Source organism: Microcebus murinus, chromosome 25 (assembly GCF_040939455.1).
Source record: "Microcebus murinus isolate Inina chromosome 25, M.murinus_Inina_mat1.0, whole genome shotgun sequence".
NCBI lineage: Eukaryota > Metazoa > Chordata > Mammalia > Primates > Cheirogaleidae > Microcebus > Microcebus murinus.
In genome coordinates this window covers 1517916-1539725 of record NC_134128.1, presented here as the reverse complement: position 1 = coordinate 1539725, position 21810 = coordinate 1517916, and the positions used below count along the sequence as shown (strand labels likewise).

The 21810-nt window shown below is 31.4% G+C and overlaps 1 protein-coding gene across 5 annotated transcripts in view; it reads left to right on the top strand.

The window, feature by feature from the left end:
- Nucleotides 1–21810, top strand: part of ZEB1 (zinc finger E-box binding homeobox 1) — a 214307-nt gene that overhangs the window by 53012 nt on the left and 139485 nt on the right. For 3 of the 5 annotated variants that reach the window (XM_020284145.2, XM_012789015.2, XM_075997610.1), the window contains exon 3: nt 11720–11862. The exons of the other annotated variants lie outside the window; for them this stretch is intronic. The gene's annotated coding sequence lies outside the window, so the exon portion shown is untranslated. The remainder of the gene's footprint in view (nt 1–11719; nt 11863–21810) is intronic. 5 annotated transcript variants of the gene reach the window in all.

Sequence of the window (21810 nt, the reverse complement as noted above, 5' to 3'; positions counted from 1 at the left end):
CTTCATCTCTTTTTAAATAAGAGAATGTGACATTTATATTTCTAATATATATATTATATATATATAATCATTGCAGATGGAAGATGATATATTTCTTTTATGGAAATGAATTAAAAATGCCTTGTTTCTAAAATGAACAAGGATCTACCAATAGTTGTCAGTTTTTAACTATTGAACTTTTCAGTATGGCAAATAATACAGTGTCTGGGTGTGTATGTTGTAATGTAATGTATTGGCTTCTGTTTTGATTTGGGGGGTACTGCCAGAAGGAATAGGTTGGAATTAACAATGGTATGGAATTAGAAGTTTGAGAAAAGAAAATTTTAATATAAGTTATTTATAGTTGTGGGAAGGAAAAGAATGTTTTCAGTTCAATATAAGGAACAGCCTTTTAAATGTAGAAAATAAAATGAGGTGCCTTCCTATATCCATTCTTAAGAATTTATGACAGACATAGAAGGAGTTCTTGCTGATGTAAATCACAAGGATTTATTTGAAGGAAATTTGTGTCACATCTCTAAAAATTAAGTATTGATAATTATAATGTAAGTATATAAAATTTTATGTGAAATAGCTATTACTAAAAATATTAAGCTACTACTTATAGTTGGAGCTCTACTAGATACAGTTAAGAGATAGAATAGTAAATCCCATTTAATTTATTCTATAAATTCTTATTGACAACATGTAATATGTCAGACATTGCACTAGGTATTGGGCGCATAGCCATTAATAAGACTGATGTGATCCTATAGGTCTGGAAGGGAATATAGCTATTAAAAAAGTAATTACAATAATATACAGTGGCTGGTGACATAAAAAACAAACCTGTCCTTTCTTAAGGACACTTTGAAAATTGATCTGTATGTAGTATGCTAATACTTTAATTGGTTCACTTTGCTCATGAAATTAAATTGTTCATTTTTACATAAAAATTAAAAATTCTTTGAAAATGGATCTTAGAAATTACTAGAAACAATCTTATTACTCGTATAGCTTATTTAAAATGAGAAACTGCTATGGAAAAATCTTCAAGTTTCTCAAGTATCTAGAAATGTGACTGTGAGCATAACAAACTCATAATGTCTTTCATGTATATCATACTTTATATAAATCATTTAAGAAAATTATATGAAACAGTTTAACATTAAAATTTTGAAAGTTGTGTTAGTTAAGAAGTTGATCTCTCTAGTCCTACTGGTAGGGTTTGAGTATTAAATCTGATATTTACAAGCTTTGCAATCTTAAGAACTGTTGCATAACTCTATTTCAGTTTCCATATCTGTAAAATGGGGATAATAAGAGTACATACCTTATAGAAAATTAAATTATTTGATGCATATGAAATGCCCAGAACAATATCTAGCATATGGAAAGCATATATTGTAGTTAATAATAACAATAATACTCATAATTTCCTCATCTCAGAAATGTCCTACTTGATTCATAAAATTGGGCCAACTGAAATAATTTCAGAATTGTGCTTGAATAGATATATAAAATAATTATATGTGTATATATATGAACACAAAAGAGCTAGTATCATTATTACGGCTAAACAAAATGTCAGTGAAACTCTTATCTAAGCTTTGGGACCTCTTGAACTGAAGTTAAGCAGTCACTCAAAGCTCAAAGGCCTCCTGGAGGTGCAATCTGGAGAGATTTTGTAACCTAATCTCCTTCTTTTTTTTTTTTTTTTGCAATACAGAAATATTTCTTTCATTGTAAGATGCTAGCTAAATGAGAAAAAATTATTTGAATACTTCAAGTAGGGTTTCCCATGACCACAGTCAGTTCTAATGTATTCAGTCAACAAGTATCTATTGAAAACTTACTAGCTATCTAGCACTTGCTGTTAATAATGTCATGGTAGTCTAAAATAATTCTGGTGTCATTCTGCTTAGGCTCTAGGATGACTAGAGCTATGTACAGAATACTTAGACTTTAAAGCACAAAATCTAATATTTAGTTCCTTCTCTGCCACTAATAAATAGAAAGCTACTAAAATTATGAGACCTAAATCTTAGCATCTCAGTCTCCTCATTATAGATATTATACACATATATCATACACCTACATAACCATTTCAAATTAATTATCCAAATTGAAATGAAAAGTTAAGTATTCATTAGGATTTTTTTTTAATTTCCAAATTTACTTAATAAAGAATTCTGTTCTGAAAAATATTTCCATGATGTTTTCAAATGAAAATACGTTATTGATTTTTACATATACTATTGCAGAGCTTCTCAAATATTCTCACATAAATTATCTAGTGTTTCTTAACTTTATCACTTCTTGATCTTTTGGCTAAGATCAAGTGTAGTGTTTCTTAACTTCATAAGGAAAATGTAAAATTCCTTTAGTCTGCTTAATTTTCAGATTTATTTTGTTGTTATATTGATTAAAAATCTTTTTCTAAAACAGTTTCAACAGGTACCAACTTGTTTTTTCTACCTTTGGACTATTTATAAATGAGTTTTAAATAAACTATTTAATAAATATTTAAAATGAGTTTTATGAGTATAAATATTTAAAATGAGTAATATTTAAAATGAGTTTTAAATAAACTATGCTGTTTGTAATGACAGTAGTCATTACAAACTCTGCCATTTGCAACACTATGGGGCATTTCTAGTTCTTCAGATAGTGTCATGAACTCTCAGAATAATCTATTAATTCATTAAAAAGTAGACTATAGTATTTTAAGGGAAAGGAACTAAAATGAGTATGGTAATACGTATATACATACCTCTGATATATGTATATGTGCACACATCTGTAGACACACTTGTTTGCTTTACCAGACATTCTCACTGAAGCACTTACACAGCATTCACTACTCCTAAAGGGAGGGGAGTAGTTTGGACCTGCTAATTGAAGCACCACTATATTATCCAGCTGTGCATTAGTGTTGTGGTCAGTGCCCTGATAGGTTTAGAGTCAAGTGAACATTGGGTGAAAAAATACATATATGTATATACATTTATACACTATCAAAAGCTACTAGGTATGCCTGTTGAACTACTAGATGTTAATATAGTCAGTAATTTTCATATAAAAAATCGGACTTAAAATATATGCCTTTTATAGGCTTAAAAGATTTAAGAATACCTATATTGTGAGCTTCTACATTTTAAATGTTAATTTTAACATTTGCAAGGGTATTGAATGCAAACTTTTTTGGAAAAACTATTAAATATATAATATTTTTTTTTCTTTTTAACTAGACAGTGAGTTTGGATATAATATTAAATATTAACATGCAGTCATATGACAGAACACTACACTTTATAAGAAAATATAATTAGCATAAAGAATTATTTTTTTTTCTTGGGAGGATTTGCTTATACTGGGGCAAAAATCGTATGTATCATTAAGCAATATGCCACAGTAAGCAAATCCAACAAAAGCAACCTCTCTAATTGCTGTGAAAATAAGATGACAAGTAGGCAATCTCATGCTACAGAATACTTTTTATAAGATGGGGAATAAGTGATAACCACTGTTCTGTGGTGGAGGTGGAGGTGATGGGATATATAAGGGGCATAAGGAAGTCTGTTTCAAACATACTTCTACTAAGTATTTTACCCTTTAGAAATTCCTTTAAATTTTTAAAAGGAGCATGTAAATCCAAATATCTCCATGAATGTTTAACCTATACCTGTCATTCACTTAAAACCTAAGTATCTACTGTATAAAATATTGTGCTGTTTTATGCTTCTCACAGTAAGGCTGTTAATACCTCATCTTTCTAATACTTAGTTGAGACTGAGAAGTATTTTTCAGAGAAGAGAATGTCAGTTGGCCAAAGAAAGAATCATTTGAATCATGGGGTAATCTTTGAGAATGCAGATCCAAGTAATGTGTACCAATAAAATCAAAGGACAGCATGATTTTATTGAGATATGAAGGAGGTAGGAAAATATCAAAATAAAATAACCTACTTTGAATTGGTAGGGTACACTTTTGTGGATATAAAGTATTTTATTTTTCTGAAATTTTATTTCCTAAAGTATTGTTGGACTAAAACTTAAAAAATTTTTCTCTGTAGGTATGTATTTATCATACACACTGTAACAATATGTGCAAATCAATTTTAATTTAAAAATGGATCTTTTAAGTGTGAGCAGATCCTATGCCAGTCCCAGACAGGGCAATCTGTCATATTTTTGCATCTTTGTTTTGTACTGGTTGGGAATGTTTGTTATATAGTAGGGGTGGTAGTAGGTAATTCCATTTTTACTTATACTAGAATATATTTGGCTTAATAGATGATGTTGCAGAGCCCTAAATTTAAAAAGAATTATTATAGACAATTTGAAATATACATAAAAGAAGTAAAACTAGTGTAATAACCAAAATATTCTTATCACATCCAACAAAATTAATAATAATTACTTATCACCTTATATTATCTCTATATTCAGTTTCCCTGATTTTGATTGAAAAATGTCAATTCATATTTGGGTTGTTCATTCTGAATCCAAACAAGATCCATATAGCATTTGGTTGTTAGGACTGCTCTATAATTAAGATGTCTTTTCTTTCCCACCACCTGTCTACCTCCCTCCCTCTCCCTCCCTCCTTTCCTGTTCATGACTTCATAAAAAACTGGGTAAACTGTCCTGTAGAATATCCCCCATTCTGGATTTTTTTCTGTAGGCTTCTCCCTGTTAGCTTGTTCTTCTAGCCCAGGGATCCTCAGACTTTTTAAACAAGGGGCCAGTTCACTGTCCCTCAGACCATTGGAGGGCCAGACTAGAGTTTTAAAAAAACTATGAACAAATTCCTATGCACACTGCACATATCTTATTTTGAAGTAAAAAAAATACAAACGTTTCTTCATGTTTGTTGGCCATTCTTCTGTCTTCTTTAGAAAAATTTCTGTTCAAGTCCTTTGCCCACTTTTTAATGGGGTTATTTGATTAATGCTCAACATCTCTAATCATCAGGGAAATGCAAATCAAAACCACAATGAGATATCACTTAACCCCAGTGAGAATGGCCTTTATCAAAAAATCTCCAAACAATAAATGCTGGCGTGGTTGCGGAGAGAGAGGAACACTCCTACACTGCTGGTGGGACTGCAAACTAGTTCAACCTCTGTGGAAAGCAATATGGAGATACCTTAAAGCGATACAAGTGAATCTACCATTTGATCCAGCAATCCCATTGCTGGGCATCTACCCAGAAGATCCAATGACACTCTACAAAAAAGACAGCTGCACTCGAATGTTTATAGCAGCACAATTCATAATTGCAAGGCTGTGGAAACAGCCCAAGTGCCCATCAATCCAAGAATGGATTAATAAAATGTGGTATATGTATACCATGGAGTACTATTCAGCTCTAAGAAACAATGGTGACATAGCACATCTTATATTTTCCTGGTTAGAGCTGGAACCCATACTACTAAGTGAAGTATCCCAAGAATGGAAAAACAAGCACCAGATATATTCTCCAGCAAACTGGTATTAACTGAGTAGCACCTAAGTGGACACATAGGTACTACAGTAATAGGGTATTGGGCAGGTGGGAGGGGGGAGGGGGCGGGTATATACATACATAATGAGTGAGATGTGCACCATCTGGGGGATGGTCATGATGGAGACTCAGACTTGTGGGAGGATGGGGGGAATGGGCATTTATTGAAACCTCAAAATCTGTACCCCCATAATATGCCGAAAAAAAAAACAAAACGAGCAAAAACACCTGCATGTGGCCCACAGGCCGTAGTTTGAGGACGCCTGCTCTAGCCTGTAATTTTCCTGTGAATTAGAAATTATCTCAGAAAAACTTAATTAGATCCAGGTTCAACTTTGTTTTTGTTGTTAAGGGTCAGGGCCAGAGAGGAATACTTACGGGGCTATTCCTTCATATTGCAGTGCCTTGGGGATCATATAATGTCTGCTTGTCACACTCTGTGGAGGCTGAAATTGGCTGTGGTGCCAGCCTAATCTCTCTATTGAGAATTTTCCATTGTTCTTTCCTTCCATAGTTTTATTCATTGAAGATTTTTCTCTGAATCAATTCTTTCATTAGGGTTTGAAAAATATGAATTTTAAAATATGATATCCCTTCCACATTTATTAGCTGACATTATTCTATAATAAGATATTTCCCTAATAAATTGTGGCTTTTTTATTTACCTTAAAAAAATCATCCTGGAAAGAAGCCTGGTGTTTTAAATATGGTCTCTTAAATTTAATAAATTTAAATATGGTCTCCTAATTTAATATCCAAAGGTAACTTGAGATAAAAGGACCACATAGGACCTTGAGTACCCATTTTGGATATGATTGTAGGGACTTTTATAGAATAAAGATATTTCTTACTTGATTTTCATGAACATTGTCAATATTAGGGTAACTTTATATAGTCAGCATTTGTACAATGTTGGTCCTATGACAGTTGGAGACTTTTTCCCAGTTTTACTTGGTCAAATGTACTACTTTGTGAGGAGTTGTAGGTGATGAGTTGAGCTTCGAGGTCTAGGAGGGTATATCATTAAGAAAGCAAGCTGAACACTGTCAGTTAGCCAGAGCAGTAGAATAAGTGGCAATAAACTTAAATTCAGGAACAAAACAATCATTATTTTTGTTATTAGTTTGTTCAGAAATCACCATTAATCCCATTTTTATGTAAAATGTTAATGAACAAAACCTTAAGAATAAATAAAACCAAAATATTTCATTTTTGCATGACTTTATTGATTACCTAGAAAATCTGAAGCAATCAGCTTGAAAACTATTATGTTTGTACCCCTGTAAGAATTTTGAAATAAAAAAATAATAAGACCATTTGTTAAATAATAAAAATTTAATGAAGTGCCATAAATACTGTATCTAAAAAAAACAGACTGGAAAAAGACCTCACTCAGAATTACAACAAACAAAATATAATACTTAGCAATAAATTTGAGGGAGTTGATAGACCTTTAGAAAAACACATATATATACAGTGTGTTTGAAGAAATTTAAGATTCAAATAGAGACAAACAGTTTCTGAATCAAGAATATTGGCAAATTATTTGACTAAAAGTAATTTATAGATTTTTGAGCTGACCTCTAACTTTCAGGATTCCTGATGATTTATTTTATAGTGATTCTATGATGAGGGGAAATCTTGCCCTGCCACATAACAGGTTTCTAAAGCAAACAGTACCTAAAGCAGTGGTAATGATGTCGGAATAGATGTATAACCCAAATACCAGAAGAGATCTGTCTGCCCTTTGGAGATATAAGTGTAAACTTTCCTTGAGGCTCTGACTTCATGGTCAGTGAGAGTCAGAAGACATGGCCTTCTTCCTGTGACTTATGCAAATTCCTGTGACTGACTTATGGCTCAGTTTCTCTGTCTCTGCTTACATACCACTCAGGGTTCTGCTAGTGTCAATACACATGCAAAACTAGCCCTTTTACTGGTTTTAAAAATTTAGCATTTTATGAGTTCAGAAATTTTGAGTAGGTGATAGAACAGCAAATTCTTAGTCTTTGAGCAGAACATACTGTCCACATGTATTCCCTCCTTCTACTCACACTTCCTAAATTAATATATTTACTTTAAGAAGAATTCTGAAAAATAATTTTTTTCCATTTTGTAAATCATGGATTACTAGAACACTGAAGAATCCAAAATTAGTCCCATCTACATGCATAACTAACTATATCATAAAAGAGTCCTTCCAAAGAAAGGGAACACTTAAACACTATTTGTGCATTGGTATCAGATAAGTATTCAGTGATATAACTTCAAAATTGATTAGATAAGCTTTTTCTTTCATATCTTATACAACCAAAGTAATTAAAAAAAAAGGTAGTACAAAGAATATCTTTACATCTCATGTTTGAAACATTAGCACAACTCACCAAGAAGATATACTTGTATATTAAAACATTTTATTAGACTAAAATAATAAGGATAATAGAAAATTATAGCTCTATACAAAAAATATTTTGTATCTACAAAGTAATTATAGCTATAAGTTACATATTATATAATATGTAAATTTAGATATCAAGATTCTAATATACAAATGAGAATTGAATATGACAGGTTAAGAATATGAAAGTAAATATGAATAATAAAAGAATGTGAGGGAAAATATTTATCTCTGTACTTATCACAAAATTACAAATTAAAAACTCTGAGATGCAGTTTTTCTTTGTATTACGGGAAATAAATTTTTTTTTAAATATAATATTGGTAAGATAGGTAGTGCTAACAAAAACCCTTTTGGGCAGTAATGCTGGAATATATCCTAAGACTCACAGTTCAGAAATTTCATAAGAACTTATTAGAAAATATTGTGCTACTTATAAATAAATTATATATATATAAATATATATAAATGCCCAATTAAGAGACTAATTATAGAATAGTAATGTAAAATACTATATTTAAATGATTATTTTTGAAGACTCTAGAACAACACTGTCTAAGAGAACTTTCTATGTTGATGGAAATGATTTGCACTGTCCAGTATGGTAGCCATTAGCCCACATGTGATTACTGAGCACTTGAAATGTGGCTAGGGCAACTGAGGAATTGGTTTTCAAATTTTGTTTAATATTACTTAAATTTAAATACATACATAGGGCTAGTGGACACAGTATTGGACAGTATAGTTCTAGAAATAGGGAGAAATGCTTGGCGTAAATGAAAATACAATAGTAAATGTATATGCATGATTACAAGTATGTAAATACCTAGGTGTACATATGAAAAGTGATATTCACAATTGAAATATTTGTGTTGGGATTCAAGGGAATGGGTGAGTTTTTTTTCTTTGCACATAGAGGTTAATTTTTTTTTTAATGCTAAGTTTTTAAAAGGTCAGGTGACAATGCTGCACTTCAGCACTGTGCTGTTCAGTATGGTAGCCACCAGCCTGAGGTGGCAATTTCAATTAATTTTAATTAAATAAAATTAAAAATTCAGTGTCTCAGTTGCACTAGCCACATTTCGAATGCATGAAAGCCACATATAACTAATGTTTATTGTTTTGGATGGTATAGATATAGAACACTTCTACAATTGCAAGAAGTTCTCTTGTATAGTGCTAGAGAAAGAAGTGACAAAACTAATATACTGGAAAAAGTCATTGATAATTTATTAGCCAATAGTGTCTAAAAACACAAGTGAATTAAAACTAGGAACTGGACTCAATAAAAAGCATAAAGGAAGAGTATCATACGATTCTATACTTGTAAGCTAAATCTGTGCTGCTTAAAGTATGGGCTAGGAACTGGCACTGGTTTGTTAAACAATCCATGTTTAACAATGGATTGTTAAACAATCCCTGATATAAGATATTAAATGCTTACTACTAAATGTCTGTACTGGTTAGAAACTTTTATAGCAATGTGATATTTCTGTGTCATCCAACTATATCATCGGTCTCATCTGGTTGAATAGTAGACCAGTCTTATTAATGAAGCTGCCTGGAGAGTTTTGTGTAATGTGAGCTGAGTATAGTGGTGAGCGGTAGTCCATGAGCATGGGTCCACAATGGGAAATAAACAGTCCTTTACTACAAATAGTATGAGAAACATTCATTGGTCAAGATGAAAGAGAGAAAACAGATTGCTCAGGAATTTAAAGTGACTTGTTAGTATGGTTTAGTGTACTTGCGGGTGAAGTTAAAAATAAACACTAAATCTCTGAATGTGCTAAACTTAGACTTCATCCCTCCTGCTGGTGGAAATGAGGCAAAGGATCCATTGTTCACCAATATGAATAAGAATGTTATTAAAGTATTTCCCAGTCAGTTCCTCTGTCTTGGGAGCTTGTTTTCTCTTTTCCTTCTCCTTGGCCTGGGAGAGTCAACCAGCTAGTAGAATCTCTTCATTTCAGTAAAATTTCCAGCTTTGTGTTGGCCTTTATCTCTCTTCAGCTCTTTTTGACATACTACTACTACCTTCCACCCAAAGTTAGTTCAAAGGCTTACAAGATGTTGAAAATAGGAAAACATTTAAATTAAATGAGCTTTTGTGTACACTTAAATTCTTTAGCCTAAAGTTATTTTAAAATCTCTTCTTTTTTTTCACATTAATGCCTGATTCCCTGATACAAGATGTTAAATTGAATTTTTTGTGAAATATAGAAAGTTTTTTACTGCTTATAATCAAGTGTCAGTTAAAGCATTATTTTAGTGATACAGAGTAAGCACAAATCCTCGGTTTACTGCCTATTTTTTATTGTGGTTTTGACTGTACCATAAATGAGATCCTGTATCCTGAAATAAAATGTACCATACAGTCCAGTTTTTTTCTTTTGAGTACTAATTTCATATTTTTAGAATTTGGGATCAAATGGAATTAAGTATTTTATAAATAGTTGTTGTTTCTTCCAATTCTGGTGGCCTTGTATAATGGATTTTTAAAAAAATACACATTCAGTCCTTTATCAGTGCCATTAATCTGATATTGATGTCAGTATTCTTTTTCTCAAATTTCTCATTTATCAGTTGGAAAGAGTTGGAAAACACTTAAAGGAAATAAGTATCTGTTTTAATAATAGTCTATAAGTTAAAGGAAATAAATGAATAATATTTAACATTTCTTATTTAAATCCTGTGTTTTTGAAAATCAAATAAAATGTATATATTCACTTAAAATATAAAAGAAAATCATGTGGGTAGAATGGTATCTTGTGATTCAGTTTAATGTTATAGTAATTATTTACTTAGAATTATAGATATAGACAACCATTTTATCCCTTGGCTTATATTGATCTACTCTCCAAAAGATGAAAAACAATTAATACTAAAGTATTAGAAGGCATGTTACTTTTCATCTGTATTAATATTTTTATTCTTACATTTGATATTTAGCAATATATTTTAAAGTACACTGCGTGATTTCCTGATCTTAAGTAGGAGTTTGGATTATAATAATGTGTTTATAGCATTTTCTCATAAATATTTTGATACATTACATTTTTAAACATCATATTCTTAACAATTATTTATTAAATGTTTATATTGTTAATATTATTTTATATAATGCATTTCAAACTCCTCAGAACATTTTTAGGCTTCTAATTGTTTCATTTTATGCAGATTTCAACTTTGAGAATATTTACTTATACTTTTGGTTAGCATTCTTCCTATTCACCATATTTGTTTTAGTGCTTACTGTGTACTAAGACCTATTTTAGATACTATGAATAATGAGTGTATTAAAAAACAAAAACAAAGCCAAAATTTATTTTCCTCATATTGCTTTATATTCTAATAGATTGATTTATATGTAATTCTGTAGTATTGAACACAAATCAATGCTACATTTAATTATTAGGAAATGCCCATGTCATTATTTTGAAAATATAGGGAGAGGACAAAATTTCTGTTAGCTCTGTTTTACCCATTGCTATTCAATGAATTTAGCTGTATTAATTATTAATTTTTTAAAATGGAATTTACAGCTATGATTATTTGGCAACCTAGGATTTTTCCATATTTTTCTCAGTTTCTTACCTTCCTAGTGATGAGGTAGAAATTGAACTAGTTACTTAAGGTTTTAAGTTTAAAGAGTAATATTTGAAGCATGCAGTTTTTAGAAATGATACTTTTTTCAAATAAGAGAATATGATTTTTTACTCATAATTTTATCTGATTTCTTTTTTCAGAACCTCATTTTATAATATGGAAAGATAAACCTGATCCAAATGGTATGATCTCAGTATAATCTTTTACTCTTCTTTCCTCCTTCAGGAAAATCTTAAACTTCCACCACAAGAAGATTACAAAGAGGTCCCTCCTGCACCAAGAAAGATCTGCAGATCTTTTTCAGTGTTCTTGGAGGTATTGGGTGTGAGAACTTGATCAGTTTGTGTCAGCCACCTTGTTCTCTAAAGGTAAGCACTGGGTAGTGAGTGCACACTCCTGGGCCCAGGCTCCTAACCTAGGACTGGTTTTGGAATGCTCCATTGAGGGTTTGAGACCATCAGATTTTTTCACAGCATGTGTCCCAGGCAGCCACTTGTGGGCAGGACATCACACACATATCCATCAAGAAGTGATTTTCATTATTTAAGAGTAAAGCACGTCTTAGGGATATATAGATGTTTTTGTTTCATTTTACTTTTTAAAAAATTCTAATTATGGTAAAACTTGTTTTCCAGTTCAGTCTACATCTCAATCAGTCAATAACTTTCTGGGGTTTAATCTCCCATCAAGAACGTTCGTTCTTAGATGTCTTAAGATTTGTATTCAATAATTTTGAAACAAGACAGTATTTAGGCAATCTGGTGACATAATAGCTTACATTTGATATAACCAGCTTTGAAGAATTACTTTTTATGATCTTTTTGAAGCCATATCTTTACATCAGGGAAAGTCCTTCAAACCATTTTGTAATTTTGATTAAGCTTCAGAAAATATGGAAGCAAAGGCCATCCCCATCTTTAAAAAATAAATGATCATGAAATTTCTTGTGTCAGATCCTAATTGAAAAAATACCACTTAAAATGAGTAGTTTCTTTCCTATCTTACAGCTTTTTCATGTCTTTAGAAAATGAAAAATAAATATGTTGATTGCAACAGGAAAATTTTATGAAGGATAAATAAATTAATGTCTCTGCTTTACTACCAAACTCTAACATTACAAAACCTTACTGTTTGCTTGTATAATGTATTGACATCTCACAAAATGATCAGTCTTAAATTAGAATGTCATTTGGATATCTTTCATTGAGTATGGAGAAGAACAGAGGCATGCTTATTTTAAAATATAATTAATATGAGAAGTAGGTAGCAATAACTGGCTCCCACCAGAAGACTAAATGTTCAATAAAACATTTTAGATTATAATCCTTGGTATACTGTAGTATTGACAATGAGAAATTAAAGTGCTGATGAAGAATTGAATTTGTCCGTTTCATTTCATCATCATTTCTGAAAGCTCCTGAAGTGATCTTGGAAACTTCAGTTCTCTATAACATACGACCTTCTGATGGACCATTAAGTTTGGGAGAAATCTGCTTATTTTTATCTGGCACTCCTACCTCTTATACATGATAAATGTTTTTTGTCTTTTCAAAACCGTTGTTCTTCCTATATCTGTAAAATAAAAGATATTAAAAATCCTATGATGAGAAAAAAATACAATTTAAAGATTTTTTTTGAAAAACTATGATAACCAATTTACTTTTTTTGTATGTAAATAGATGAGGAGTTAGAATTAGTCTTATTATAACTACTGGTAACTTTAAAAGATTGAAATCTTCAAAGTAAATGTAACAGATTATATTACAGAAGAAATATGGATTATTGGGTGTTTACAGATAATCTCTATATATGCATATAATTTTTCTGAATTTTTATTTGTAAGAACATGTTAAATATCTTAGCCTTTATAATAGCATAAGATAGAATGAACAAATGTGTTAATAACTCTTTTCATAAGTTGAGAAAAAACTTTGAATTAAAATTCAAACCTGCAACTGTAAGGTGGAATAGAAGGATAACTAAACAGGTTATTATTTCTTACCCAAACCAAAGGTTTGTCATAACTGAAATTTTTTTAATCTAAAAAGTCTCACCAACACATAGCTTTTTAAAAATAATATTTGTCTTCCAGTAGTATGTATTTTAGCAAAATAAGATTTAGAAAAAGTAAAGTAAAAGTTTATTTCACTATTCTAGAACTAGTGTTCTAATTGAGATCAGTTATGTAGCATGTATGAATAAAATGGGGACCGCCTAATATCTTGCCTTCTGTGTCTTAGAGTATCAAAAATAAGATCTTGTCCCAACAATTCTTTTGTTTTAAATTTCAGAATATTTTCTGGGTACAGACATTTTAGTTACATATAATGCTTTTGCCTCACCCCACCCCCGTGCTCCCTCGCACCCTGACTGGCACCCAGTGACTATTACTTCTATGTGAGCACCTTAGTGTTGATCAGTTAGTTGATCAATTTGATGGTGAGTAATGTGGTGCTTGTTTTTCCATTAATTCTTATTAATAACTTTTACCACCTCAATTCATATTAGACAACAAAATAAATTGTTTTCATATGATTGTGAGAATATGTTGGAGTGAAAACCCAACGTAGTGGTACTGAGGAATTCTTCCGTTGAAACTAGGATCTCAGAGAAAAGTTTATTTTTATAAATACATATACACATATACATACTAGCATTTATTTCTTATTTTGAATTATGCAAGAATGATTTGTCAAAGGTTTTCAGTTTGTTTTTCACTAGTATTTGTATGCTGTGTTTTCTTTTTGTTTCTAAAGTGTTCATAGCCAGTCCATTCTAGTCCTTACTAGAAATTTATTATAGTTTCCTTAATAAGATCATGCTCTAACAGCTGGAGGGAGATGAGAGAAGCAGTCTATGTCTTTACCAATATTGATTTTTTTTTAGAGATGGAGCAACAAGGAAACTTGGTCCCACCCTCTCCTTGGAGGTATCTAGACCAGCACTGTCAAGTAAAAAAATAATCTGAGCCAGAAATATGACTATATATATAATTTTAAATTTTCTATTAGTCATATTAGGAAACTAAAAGAAATAGGCAAATTGTTGTATTTACATTTATTTTAACTCAATATATCCAAAATACTATTTCAACATGCAATCAACATAAAAATTTATGAGATATTTTACTTGTTTTCATACTAAGCATTCAAAATCTGGTGTGTATTTTACACTCACAGCACATTTTGCATTGGACTAGCCACTGTTCAAGTGCTGAGTAATCACATGTGGCTAGAAGCTACTGTACTCCACAACACAGATCTACTAGACAAAGATTGGTATTCCATTTGAGCTTCAGGCCATGCCAAAGTCCACTGGATAAGCCAGTGAGCTTCACAGGTTTATAGTTTCCAGACTTAGTAGGACAAGAAACCCATACAAAACAGAATGCCCAGTTTAATTTGAATCTCAGGTAAATAAATAATTTAGTATAATTATATCCCATGCTATATTTGGGGCATACTTATACAAAAAATTATTTATCCGAAATTCAAATTTAATTTTATTTTATCTGACAATCCTATTCTGGTTTAACTTCAGAAAACATCATTGGGATACCTAGAAACTTGTGGTGCAAAGGACAGAGAATCTCTTCCTCTATGGAGGATTTTAATAAAGCTTCCAAAAATCAGCATGTAAACCATAAACTAACTGTAGCCCATTTCTTCCTAATTATCTAGGATGTTTAAGACAGAAGAGAAGCTTATATGACAGGGACTCAGTCCTTACATATTTAAACATTTTAAATCTAAGTTATTATATTAAGCTATAAGGTTTATAAAATTTTATGAATTAAACAATTAGTTATTTGAGTTTATAAAATATAAATTATGTCACAGCAGATTGCTAGTACCACATCTTAAGAAAACCAGTTCACCTTTGGCAATGATTTCAGCAGTTTTCAGGGGCTTGGACATTTCGAGATGTTTCCCTACCATTGGTTTCCATTACAGTTATCACATAATTCTCAAGGTGTCAATCATTAATATAAAATATTAGGTTGCTGAATGCCAGGATAAGGCTTGCTTTACGTTAGTACTTGTAATTCTTTGCTCTTGTGTTGACAGTTGGGCCCTGACCCAAGCAGCAGTCAGTTCTTTTACCAGTATCTTTCATTTCTCCTAAGAGCTTCTTTGACAGAGGAACGTTTTGCCATTTTTATTCTTTAACATTTTTAAAGTATTAATTTTAGTACTATTTTTGAAGCATATAACAACCTCCTTAGAGTGTTGATCTACCCCCTTTATGCTCTATAGAAGAGACCATGCATGTTTTCCAAGGATGGTAATTAAACCTTTTAGCTCTACACTCCCTCTCAGGGGAACACTTACCTTTGCGAGGTAAATGACTCTAGGTCACAGGTCTGCATCATTACTAGTGAGGCTGGTAAATAGCAACTACCAGTGTGGTGTGACAGACAGTTCAGCAGTTCACAGCTTAAGCTATGGTGCATTCCAAATCCATTCTCACTTAGGAGAATGTACCCAAGAGTGTGGGTATGTTTATAATTACTGCATTTCCTTCAGAGAACAAGAATTACAGGTAAGTTTTTTAAAGCACTCCAATAATTCTTTTTAAATAAGAAATTTGAGGATCTAAAAGTATTGCCCTTCCCCAAAACAGTCACCTAAAAGGTCTCAAATACAGCTGAGAATATTTTTAATATTTATTAAAAATAATATAATATTTTCCTTTCTCTGAGAAGACATTGAAGCTGGTGGTGATGATGAGGTTGGGCGGAGACAACTTACTGTCATTTGAAAGCTGTGAATGTCACCTGTTTTTATGTCTAGAAATATCCTAGGTTTCTATAAGGGTCTTTATTTTGCCTGACTTCTGATATCTTAGTTATGAATTATTTTGTCAAATTGTCACCTCCATCTATATATAAGGTATTCAGCCTTTCCTAGCCAATGTCTTTAACAGCAATGAGAAAATTAATGAATTGTGTTTGGGTTTTCACTTTCATTCTCAAGACTGACTGACTTTTGTTTAAAGGATTTAGCCTTATTTCTGAAGCCACCATTTAAGGCTACAAAAGACTTAAATATAATCTAGTTAGATTTAAGCTTTAGAAGGCCTGTAAATCTCCTGGAGTTATATCATATTTTGTATGTATGTGTTTTGCTTGGGGAAATGTCCATAATTTTTATCATATTCTCAAAGGGTTTTGTAACAGAAAATTTGATAAACAACCACTGATTTAGTCTAATGTGATCATTTTAATGATTAATAAACCAAGGGTCAAAGAATTTAACTCACGTTTACTCATTTGAAATTTAATACGTGTAAAAATTTAAGTTTGTTTCTTAAAAATCATAATTATTTTTAGAAGAAAAGAGCTTTTAATTTCATTAACTTGATAATACCAGCCTATATGGGAACAGTTTGCTGATAGTTTCTCCTGTTCTGCCCTGTAACTGAACTCTACTAGTTAGTACATAAAAATGGCCCTTCAGTAAAGCATGAGACTGCAATAAATTCTTGAGGATAGATTAAAAAGAATGGATTATCTATTATAATTTAAATCCTTTTTTTCTCTTTTCAAATTATTCCTCCAGAAACAGTAACTAAAACTTAAAAAATAGGTGCATAATGTTATTTTTGTTATTTCTAATGTATTAAAAAAGTAGTTAGGCCTTGATAAACATCACGCTGGGCATTATTGGAACTCTTTGTTGTTTTGAACCCTAGTTAATTAAAGAAGTTCTATAGTAGACTGTGCACTTGAAATTGTCTTTCAGTGATTAGAATACTTTAAGGTCTTTTTGATCATAGGATGCTTTTAACGTTACAATAATACATTAGAAATGGGAAGTAAGCAAGTTCTATATTAATTAGGAAAAACCTATCTCTTTCTCAAAATAAAGGAAATATTATTTTTTCTTTTCTTTTCCTGGTACTAGCCAGCAAAGTTTGCCTAATTTAAGATTTAGTTAATTTGTACCATTAATTCAATCTTAGAATAAAAAGAAATTTGTGGGATAATATACATAATACAATTGTTTTCTGAAAGGAGTAGAAAGAAGACAATGTAGGACACTGCCTGTATTTTTTAAATTTAAATTATACTCAAAGATTTTAAAATACATAGTATAAAGCTCATTATAGAAAATGGTATTGACTTCTGAAATAGATTATAGTTCTGTTTTTGATTTTATTTCTTTGGACATTATCATTCAAGGTGCTTATCACTCATGTTTTTCTGCCTTTTATAAAAAGTGACCAGATTTTGCTTTTTATACAGGAAGAACAATTGTGAATGACACTTGATAGGCCATCTGTGTTATTTCCCATGGGTAATTCTAACAAAAAGTTATATTTTTACTTTGTACTCATCAAATTATTTTTTGTTTAATTTAGAAAAGCTTAAAATCTCAGGAACATTTACAAATATTTTAAATAGTTTTTTAAAAGTTAAGACAGATATTAAGTATTATTGTATCTTTTCATTGAAAGAAATTGAAACAATTAATTGACCTCCTCTCTCAGTTCATTAAATCAGTGGTGGAGCCTTGGTTTTCATGACATTAAAGATAATCCAACATCTGTATATTGACAATGAGTAGAAATTCATGATTAATTTTATTTCAGAATTGTATTACCATAGATTATTGCTTAAAATGGAACTTTGAAATAAATTTAAGAACCATTAAAAGTGAATTATTCCTTTGTTTATAAGATATAATCATAGCTTATATCTTTCTGCATATAAACAAGTTAGCATTTAACTCTTATTTCCTTTAAGTTCATGAATCAAAAACTTAGCAGTTTTATCATTTTGCTAGAGTACTTAGACTTTGAAACTTTGCCACAACTACCATGTCCTTGTATAGGAAACAACAACAACAACAAAAAACGTATTCAGCCAGTCATCAAATATATAGAGAACTGTGAGAATAGAGTGGTAAACAAAAAACACATTTCCTTCACTTACAAAACTTGAGTCTGTTAAAGATGAGTGATGGAGGGAAGACAGAGGGGGTCACTTAGCCAATCGGAGGTCAGAGAACAAAACTACAGTCTATTTCAGATTTCAGAAATGAAATGTCACATCTTATGCTTTTTCTTTTCTTTTTATTTACATAAAATACTTCCCCTAAAGTAGTGCTAACTTATATGCAGGAAGAGTAGCACTTCCTATAGATATGATATGAAAGGAAAACATTGATGAAATGCCTTCATACTTAAAAAAGTGTTTCCATCATTGTATTCTTTCCTTTAATTAACACAATAACCACACCTTCAAGCGAATTTGTTTATAGGAAACGATTAACCTACTTACTTGGCAAGACTTTAATAGACTGAAACTAAATGTTCATTAGGTTTTGTTAAGGAAAAGGAAAGAAAGATGTGGATGAAGTATGACCCGAGCACAAGCCTAGGCAGGCTGCCACAGGGAGAACCCTGAACGCAGAGAGCAGGTTGAAAGCACCTAATTTTAAGGGATGAGATGCCAAAGAAATGGGGTAGGATCTATTAAAGGAGGAGCTTTGCCATTTTACAGTGTTGCCTGGGACTGGTTATATACCCTTCAAAAATTTTACGTGAAGATGAATAAGTATAGCACTGAGTGAAACAAATGCCTAAGATGTGAAATATTGAGTAGACTTAGCAGTTTACCTAGTGTGCATGATTCAGTGCTATATTTAGACCACAAAATTTGAACTAAAATCAAGGCAGTTTATTCTAATCTCATCATGCCCATGGTTGGGGATGGGGTAGACGACAAAGTAATCATGAGCATGCTCTTCAGTTTATAGAGTTTTATATAGCTTTGGGCTTTGTCACTTATCACATAGTACAGTTTTAAAATTAAATGCTCAATTTCATTTCATTGAGTTTTTCCTTTCAAATTTTTGCTGCTAACTAAAGTCTGCATTGAGCAATTAAATCAATATTTTTAGAAGCCATTGAAGTTAATTAATTTATTTAATAGTTATTTATGAAATATATCTCATATTTATAATAGTACTATAGCTTAAGATGATGATACTTTTTATTACTGGCAGTATAGTTGAGATATTCAGAATATACAAAACAGTGTGGTAATACAAAATATTATATGATTAACTGTTTGAATAGTGTTGAAAAGCACTGTATCCTGAGAAAATAAATTATGGGCTGTGATATCAAAAAAGACATAGTGAAAGTGGTAGAATTGAATGTGGGTCTTGATAGATAGGTGGAATTTGAATAGGTGTGGCAAGAGTAGTATGGACATGAGAACAGGTGCAAAAGTAAATACAGCATTTATTGGCAGAGAGAAAAACTGGCCAGACAGCAGTAGAAATCACAGTCTGGCATGAGGAGAGAGAAAAGTTGCCTTAAGGTTTGACCGAGTTGTGTGAAGCCTTGAATCTCACAAAAATTTACCAGTCATAAGAACGTGGATTATTTTCTTGATTTTTAGATTATTTGCAACTATAATTTTACTTTATTTGCCACCATGTTGTAATTATATAGATTTTTATCTTTTTAGAAATCTTATGTGAAATTACATGAAGGAGTGAAGTGATTGTCCTTTTAAGTTAAGAGTATCTCCACCTGGGATCCACAGATAGGCTTCAGAGAATCAGAAGCTCTCTAAAGCAAAAATTTGGATGTGTATCAGTTTGTGGAGGAAGGGTCCATTGCCTTTATTAGAGTCTTTAAGGATCTAATAGCCTAGAAGAAGTTAAAATAGCTCCAGCTCTCTTAACTTAAAACATTTTGAATCTAACTTCTTTGTGGTCTTTTTTAAATGTAGGAAATTAAAATATGGAAATTAAAACACATTGAATGTTATAGTGTTTTCCCTTTCTCTCATTATTTACTGGTATAGTATTTAAGAGATAATCCTGAAAAGTGTATCACTTGGGTTGATTATATAGCCAGAGATAGTGGCTTTTTCTTTTTTTTAAAATCAGTTCTATGGCTTTTAGTAAACGGATGACTAAATTGCTTTTCTAGATACAGGCATATTTCTAAGTATGCTATTTCAAGTGGAAATTTCCTACCTATTTTTGAACAAGCATATTATAGATTTCCTTGCTACATAATACAAAGAATTTTAAGCAAATGTCTAACTTTAATCCTAAAGTCTGACTCCCCTGGATCATGTTTAATCTTTTCTACAACTGTTTAAGCAAGAGTGGGCAAATTATAGCTCATGGGCCAAATCCGGCCATCGGCCTATTTTTGTATGGCCTAGAACCTAAAAATTATTTTTACATTTTAAAATTATATATAGGCCGGGCGCAGTGGCTCACTCCTGTAATCCTAGCACTCTGGGAGGCCGAGGCAGGTGGATCGTTCAAGTCAGGAGTTCGAAACCAGCCTGAGCAAGAGCGAGACCTCGTCTCTACTGAAAATAGAAAAAGAAATTAATTGGCCAACTAAAAATATATAGAAAAAATTAGCCGGGCATGGTGGCGCATGCCTGTAATCCCAGCTACTTGGGAGGCTGAGGTAGAAGGATTGCTTGAGCCCAGGGGTTTGAGGTTGCTGTGAGCTAGGCTGACACCACGGTACTCATGCCAGGGCAACAGAGTGAGACTCTGTCTCAATAATTAAATAAATAAAATTATATATAAAAAAAGGATTGTAAAGGATTAGGATTGTAAAACAAGATGACAAATATGCAACAAAGATTGCATATGACCATCAAAGCCCTAAAGTATTTAATAACTGGCCTGTGTGTTTTGGTGGTTTTGTTTGGTTGCCTGTTTTTGCCAGCCCTTGGTTTAAAGTAGTTCAGTTTTTAAGATCTTTGAAACAATTATGTTATTCTTCAAGTGAATATTGCTTGTGGATATGTAGTGTTTTTGAAGTGGGCCATCTATTTGTATAATTCCATCAAAGTTGATTAGGTAAGGTAATCTGTTTATTTTCTGTACTGAATATTCAGCTAATAGTTTAGCATTCTACAGTTGAAGGTGTTATGAACAAAATGTGGACTCAGTGATCCATTCCAAAAAACTATGTGAATATAAAAGTAGATTTTGTTCTTCATGAATATATTATACAGCAACTGCAGTTCATATCAGTTGAAATATATTAAAATATAATCATGTGCTTTTGAAGATACCACTTATCTTAAGCAAGTAGATTATATAAAGGCAAATAAGACAGATTTAATTGGGTTGGGCAGTTGCTAAAAAGTGTATTATTCATTGGTTTATTCAACATTTATACTTATTTTTATAATCACTAAATATATATCAGCTTATTAATGTATGAGATATGATTCTTTGAACTTTGGATGAATATTGAAATACTTTTTAATGGAGGATTATTATATGTCATTAGTGAATCTCAAATAAATGAGACAATTC